Source organism: Equus przewalskii, chromosome 4 (genome assembly GCF_037783145.1).
Source record: "Equus przewalskii isolate Varuska chromosome 4, EquPr2, whole genome shotgun sequence".
NCBI classification, from domain to species: Eukaryota; Metazoa; Chordata; class Mammalia; order Perissodactyla; family Equidae; genus Equus; species Equus przewalskii.
Window position 1 is genome coordinate 41,207,768 of NC_091834.1, and position 7,278 is coordinate 41,215,045.

General features: G+C 38.9%; 1 long non-coding RNA gene across 1 annotated transcript; it reads left to right on the forward strand.

Moving 5' to 3' along the window:
* Positions 1-1,235: 1,235 nt before the first annotated feature.
* On the forward strand, positions 1,236-6,933 carry LOC139082796 (uncharacterized). The gene is made up of 2 exons (XR_011539041.1): positions 1,236-4,141; positions 6,749-6,933. It is a non-coding gene; the product is annotated as an uncharacterized lncRNA (long non-coding RNA).
* The last annotated feature ends 345 nt before the right edge of the window (positions 6,934-7,278 follow it).

Sequence of the window (7,278 nt, forward strand, 5' to 3'; positions counted from 1 at the left end):
GCAGAGGAGATTCAAAGGTATTAAGTCAGTTATTAGGTCAGAAACCTCAGTAACAGATAGTAAAAGATAAAGGAGACAAATCTGAGACTAAAATCTGCTAATAAAGTTATCTATGACCAAACAGACACAAATAATCCTGCAACGGTTTATTGGAATTTGGGAGAGGCCTCTCTCCTTTGCCTTGAAGGGCACGAGACAACAATGTTAACGAAAATCTGAGCAACATCACACTGTGACATTGCAGCGTGAGAGGACTTGTAGGTGACTCTGAAGGCGGGGCGTGGAGGGGGGCACAGCTGGATGAAATCTTCTATTAAGGACCAGCGGGTACAATGCCTCCATTAAAGCCCCATTAGCATAGATACCATAAAATTTGCAAGTTCTAGTAAATTTATACAGTTGTGCTACCATCACAATCAAGCTTTACAATATTTCTATTGCCCGAAAAATTTCCTTCATGCTAACATGCAGTCAGTCCCATTGCCATTCCCATCTGCTTTCTGTCTATCATTTTGCCTTCTCTAGAAATTTCAGGTAAATTGAATCATTCACAATATGTAGTTGCCTGTGTCTGAATGTTTTTACTTAGCATAATATTTTTGAGATTCATTCATGTTGCTGCAAGTATGAGTAGTCAGCTCCTTGTTATTGCTGAGTGGTATTCCATGTCTGGATATACCATAGTTTGTTTATTTATTCACCAGATGCTTGGACGTTTGATTGATTCCAGTTGGGGGCTAATATGACAAATGCTGTTATCAACATTCACGTACAAGTCTTTGTGCAGACATGTTTTCATTTCCCTTGGGTCAAGACCTAGGTATGGAATTGCAGGGTCATATGGTATACCTATGTGAAACTTTTAAAGAAATTGTCAGACTATTTTCCAAAGTGACTCTACCATTTTACATTCTAATCACTTCCAATTTCTCCACATCCTCACCAACACTTGGTATTCAAAGTCCTTTTTGCTATAGCAAACCTAATAGGTGCAAAGTGGTGTCTCCTGACTTTAATTTGCATTACCTAATGACTAATAATATTGAGCATATTTTCTTGTGCTTTTTAGCCATATGTATATTTTCTTTGGTGAAATTTCTTCTCCAATATTTTGCTAATTTTAAAAATTAGATTGTCTTCTTATTATTGAGCCAAAAAATTCATTATACTAGAAGCAAGTCCTTTATCAGATATCTGACTTATAAATACTTCCCCAGTCTGTGGCTGTCATTTCCTTCTCTTAATGGGATCTTTTAAAAAGCAAAAGTTTCCCATTTTAATGGAATCCAGTTTATCAGTTTTTTTCTTTTATGTTTCATGTTTTTAGTATCTAAGAAATCTTTGTCTATCACAAGATCATAAAGGTTTTTTTCCTGTTACCTTGTAGAGTTTTCTAGCCTGAGCTCTTCCATTTAGGTCTATGAAGCATAGTGAATTAATTTTTGAGTCTGGTTTGTGATAAGAGTCTCAGGCTTGGCTGTTTGTTTGGGTGTTTTTGGCATATTCATATAGAATTGTGCAGCACGGAGAGCTAAAAATATTATCCTTTCAACATTGAATTGCCTTGGCACCTTTGTCAATTATCAGTATACCATAAACGTGTGGGATTATTTCTGAACTCTCTGTTATGTTCCTTGAATCTAGGTCTATCTTTATGCCAATACCACATTGTCTTGATTACTGTAGCTTTACAGTGAGTTTGATATTTGTTCTTTTTAAAAATTATTTTAGCTATTCTAGGTCTTTTGCATTTCCATATACATTTTAGGATTAGCTTCTCAATTTCTCCAAAAAACCGAAAAATAACCTGCTAGGATTTTGATTGCGATTGTGTTGAATCTGTAGATCAATTTGGGGAGAATTGCAATCTTAACAATACAGAGTTTTCTCTTCCATGAGCATGATATACTATTTTATTCTTTTTGATGCTGTTAAAAATATACTTCTTTTCTTAATTTAATTTTCAGATTGTTTTTTGCTAGTATATAGAAACAGAATGGATTTTTGTACACTGATTTTGTATCCTATGACATTGCTAAACTTACTTAGTAGTTCTAATAGATTTTATAGTTTCCTTGGGATTTTCCATATACAAGATTATGTCATCTGTGAATAAATACAATTTTCCCTCTTCTTTTCCAATCTGTATGCTTTTACAGTCCAATATATATGCTTTTACATTATTTTTCTTGCCTTGTTGCACTGGCTGGAAACTCTAATACCATGTTGAATAGAAGTGATATATTAGTCAGTGTTCCAGAGAAACAGAATCTATAGAATATATATAAAAATATTTTTATTATGAGGAATTGGCTCACATAATTATGGAGGCTGAAAAGTTCCATGATCTGCCATCTGCAAGCTGGAGACCTGGTGTAACTCTCATCTGAGGCCAAAGGCCTGAGAACCAGAGAAGCTAATGGTGTAAACTCCAGTCCCAGGGCAGGAAAAGACCGATGTCCCTGGTCAAGCAGGCAGGCAGGGAACAAATCCTTCCTTCCTCCACTTTTTGTTCTATTCAGGCCCTCAATGGATTGAATTGTGTCCACCCACACTGGGGAGGGAGATACAGTTTACTGAGTCCACCAATTCAAATGCTGATGATCTGTTCCGGAAACACTCTCACAGACACACCTAAAAACTAATGTTTAATCTGGGCACCCTGTGGCCAAGTCAAGTTGACATCAAATTAACCATCACAAGTCGTTAGAGTGGATATCTTTGTCTTGTTCCTGATCTTAGAGGAAAAGCATTCAATCTTTCACATTAAGTATGATGCTAGCTGTAGTATTTCTGTAGAAGCCCTTTATCAGACTGAGATTTCCTTCTATTCCTAGTGTGTTAAAATTTTTTAATCATGAATGAGCACTGGAATTTGTCAAATGCTTTTTCTGCTTCATTGGGATGATATTTTTTTCTTTTTTCTTCTATTAACGTAGTGTATTGCATTAATTGATTTTTCCTGTTAAACTAACCTTGCATTCTGTGATACGCCTCACTTGTTTATGGTGTATAATTCTTTTTGTATTTTTCTGGCTTTTTTTTTTAATAAGATTGGCACCTGAGCTAACATCTGTTGCCAATCCTTTTTTTCCCTCTTCTCCCCAATGCCCCCCAGTACATAGTTGTATATTCTAGTTGTGAATGCCTCTGGTTGTGCTATGTTCGACGCCACCTCAACATGGCCTGATGGGCAGTGCCATGTCCGCGCCCAGGCTCCAAACCAGCGAAAGCCTGGGCTGCTGAATTGGAGCGCGCGAACTTAATCACTTGGCCATGGGGCTGGCCCCATCTGGGCTTTTTTGTCAATATATTATTAAAGATTTTGCATCTGTGTTCAAGAGTCTAGTTTTCTTTCCCTGTGATGACTTTATCTGGCTTTGGTATCAGGTTAATACTGACCTGATAAAATGAATTAAGAAGTGTTCTGTCCTCTTATGTTTTCTAAAAGAGTTTGTTTGGTATTGTTATTATTTATTACATAAATAGTTGATAGAATTCATCAGTGTAGCCATCTGGGTGTAGGCTTTTCTTCGTGGAAAAATTTTTTATCGCTAATTTAATTTTTTTGCTTGTTATAGGTCTATTCAGATTTTCTGATTCTTCTTGAGTCACATTAGGTAATTAATATCTTTCTATGAATTTGTCCATTTCATCTAAGAGATGGGATGCTGAACAGCTATGCTTGATAATTCAGCAGGTTTTCTTAAAGAAGAGCAGAGCTGAACTTTTGGAGACGATTTTGTGTTGATGGTGGGGTCTAACAGTAGATGGAACGTGGTGAAGGTCCTTCTCTTGGTGTAAGACAAAACTGCTACTTCAACGTTCGGGAAAGCAAAGGAGAGAGACAGTCATTAGGGGGACACTACTTTTAGAGGGATGTGTGGTTTCACACTGTTGGAGCAATAGCTCATATAGAGCTTTAAGTTTTCTGTTTTAGAGAGTAAATCCTTACTGTTGTCCTCAGTCTTCAGTAAATTTTTTTAAATCTTCAGCTTGTTTTTAGCCGTATTTTGGAGAGTTAGCAAGGGGGCACGGAGGAAAGTGGTAACGAAGAAGAAGAAGGAAGAGGAGGAGGAGGAAGAAGGCAGCAACCCACAGAAGCAGAAGCAGAACAAGAGAACCTACAAGATGTCAGGAGGTGAGTCCTCGTGCAGCAGCAGCTCAGAAAATGGCAGAGGTGACAAGCAACAGCCAGAGAGAATCTGTGGACCAAGTAAACATTCCTCGATGATTTCGAGATTACTTTGCGGAAGTAAGCTCAGTTAAAAAAAACAAAGAAGTTAGAGTAAGTCTCAGTACCAAACAAATCCAAAAATTTCAGTGGCTTACGACCACAAAGTTTACTTTTTACTCGCACTACCTTTTTATTGTGAGTCAGCTGGAGGGCTCCAATTCAAGTCACCCTGCCTCTGAGATCAAGGCTGAAAAAAAATGGAATTTTTGGAATCTAAGGGATGAAGATTCTGCGTCTTTGAGTTATGGGTACTTAAAAAGGGCCTATTTGATCACCTCAAGCATATCAAGACTGGGGACAAATTAGTCACACACCGTTTTCCCAGTAATCATTGTTTACATTCCCCAGGGGATCAATGGAGTCAAGGTATTAGCTGCTCCTTTCATATTAAAAGCAATCAGATAAAATCACGTCATATAAAAATGTTCTCTTTCCCAAGGTTAATAATTGCATTTTTAAAAGGACAAGTTAACTCTCCTGGAGACACTGCTTATTACAAAGGAATAAATGGTAGTATTCCCCTGCTTATCCGCAGTTTTGCTTTCCCAAATTTCAGTCACCCGCAGTCAACCTCTGTCAATCAAGGTCTGAAAATAGTAAATGGAAAATTCCAGAAATAAACAATTCATAAGTTTTAAATTGTGTGCCATTCTGAGTAGCATGATGAAATCTCACACCACCCTGCTCTGTCCAGCCCGAGATGTGAGTCCTCCCTTTGCCCAGCAGATTCGCACTGTACGTGCACCTCACCCATTAGTCACTTAGTAGCAGCCTCAGTTGTCAGATTGACTGTAGCGATCTGTGCTTGTGTTCAAGAACCCTTATTTTACTTAATAATGGCCCCAAAATGTAGGAGTATTGTAGCGATGCTGGAAATTTGGATATGCCAAAGAGAAACTATAAAGTGCTTCCTTTAAGTGAAAAGGAGAGGAGAAAGTTCTCAACTTACTAAGAGAAGAAAAATATTGTATGCTGAGGTTGCTAAGATCTACAGTAACTTTTACTACAGTATATTGTTATAATTGTTCTATATTATTATCAGCTATTGTTCTTAATCTGTTACTGTGCCTAATACATAAATTAAACTTTATCATAGGGATGTGTGTATAGGAAAAAACATAGTTATATATAGGATCGGGTGCTATCCACGGTTTCAGGCATCCACTGGGGGTCTTGGAACATATCCCCTGTGGATACGAGTGGACTACTGTAGTAGAATTTCAGATAGCAATGACAGGTAGATAGAGAAGAATTTTTATTCTTTGGGGTGAAACTTTGGAACTTAGATCCCACCAATAGATGATGCTATAACTTGCCTATTCAAAAATAAGCCCCATCCCGAACCAAGAACAGCAGCTAGTCAGGGGAGCTGAAGAAAAGAATATAAAAGAAGCATTTAAACCCCCGTTAATGGGTTTAGTGCACTTAGACAACTTACTTACGTCCAATTATTTTACTGTTAAATGTCTGTGCATCCAACCAAACAGAAAGCTTCAAAGCAGATTGACTAGTAGATTAATTCACAGCCCTCAGGAGGAAAGAGGGATTATTTAAAATGGGGTTTCCTTACTTCTTACCATCCTGCTTGGAGACTTATTCATAGTGAGACTGACATCTAAGGCGACCTTATATGAAACCATATACCAACATATCATAGGAAATGGGCCTCGATGTCACATTGTGAGGGGGAACCCTACCGGTCAGGGTGATCTAAGCACTTTGAAAACAGCACAAGAACGAGACTGTTGGAAATATTCTGATGAATTAGTTGTATAGTTCTTATTTTCTCCATATTTTCCTTTTTCCTTATCTTCTCTACCCCCATCCCTGCTCCTAATAGGCTCTGTGCTCCATTATCTCTGACGGGGCATGTAGAAGGGTGGGAAGCAGAGGCCTAGAGACTTCTTGGATTTGTTTTCCGGGAAGCTTTCATCAACTGAGGAGATCAGGGTTTGAGGGGAAGGGGCAAGGCCACAGTGGGAAGAGAGACTGAGAAGTGATGCCCCTGGCTTGAGGAGAAGAGGGATCTAGGGTCTCGGAGGAGCAGGGCCATGGTTCTGCTTCAGGGCAGAGTACTCAAGACGTGATAAGCCTGGAGGGACACGGCTGCATGCCAGGCCGAGGTGGAAGAATTTGTAGTCCTTCAGATTTGGTGGACCCAGAGTAGAAAAAAGATTCTGTGGACTCAGAGTAGAATGGAAGTAAAGAAAAGGACTAGGCCTGAATTTAGTGCCAAGTTAGCTTCATGGAGACTCAGAATAAACACAAAATTAATATATTTTAAATACAGAGATGAGATTTTTCATATATCTGACTTTGTGAACTGAGGTTTATGTCAATGTGCAGTTATATTCTTCTCTAAATACAAATTGAAAGCTTGAGGCTTTGGGAGTATAATGGGTTTCTCACTAGAAAAATTTTTGATAAAGGCAAGGAAAGGAAGCAGGTTACAATCAAAGAATTACTTTTAAGGCTACTGAGCAGTCAACTAAAAGAGCATTTCTATTTTAGGGTTCTTCGACCTTTGGAGTGGGTAGCGGCCCAGCTGCTGTGACTGGAGGGATGCACAGGAGGAAGTCTTCTCTTCAGAAGATACCTCTACCACCCCTCCTGACTGCTAATAAATAGTTAATACATTTTGTTCTTGATTTTAAGCTTTGAAAACCTAGGTTTCAAAATAAAAATCATTAAAATGATCTTCACCGCAGTGGGTAGGATTTTCCAACCTTGCATCTCACTGAGAGACAGTTCCCTTCTAGTGGGAGGAGGAGGGTGCAGAGGTAGGAAGCCTCATCAGGAAGGACGATTGAGGTGGACCCGCTATCCCTGGGGCTGATGTGAGGGTGTGTGGAGTGGGGAAGAGGTTAGGTAAGCTAGGCCTCCAGAGCAGTGACTCTGTAGAGAAAGCCCTTGACGGGAGTCTCCTTAGAAAAATTAAATGATCCGTGCCCCAGAGAGCTGTTTCTAGCTATCTTCCCCATCCGTGGAAAGCAAGGCCAATCAGTGTTAGAGAAGCAAGTGACAATAACCTTCTTGGTTAT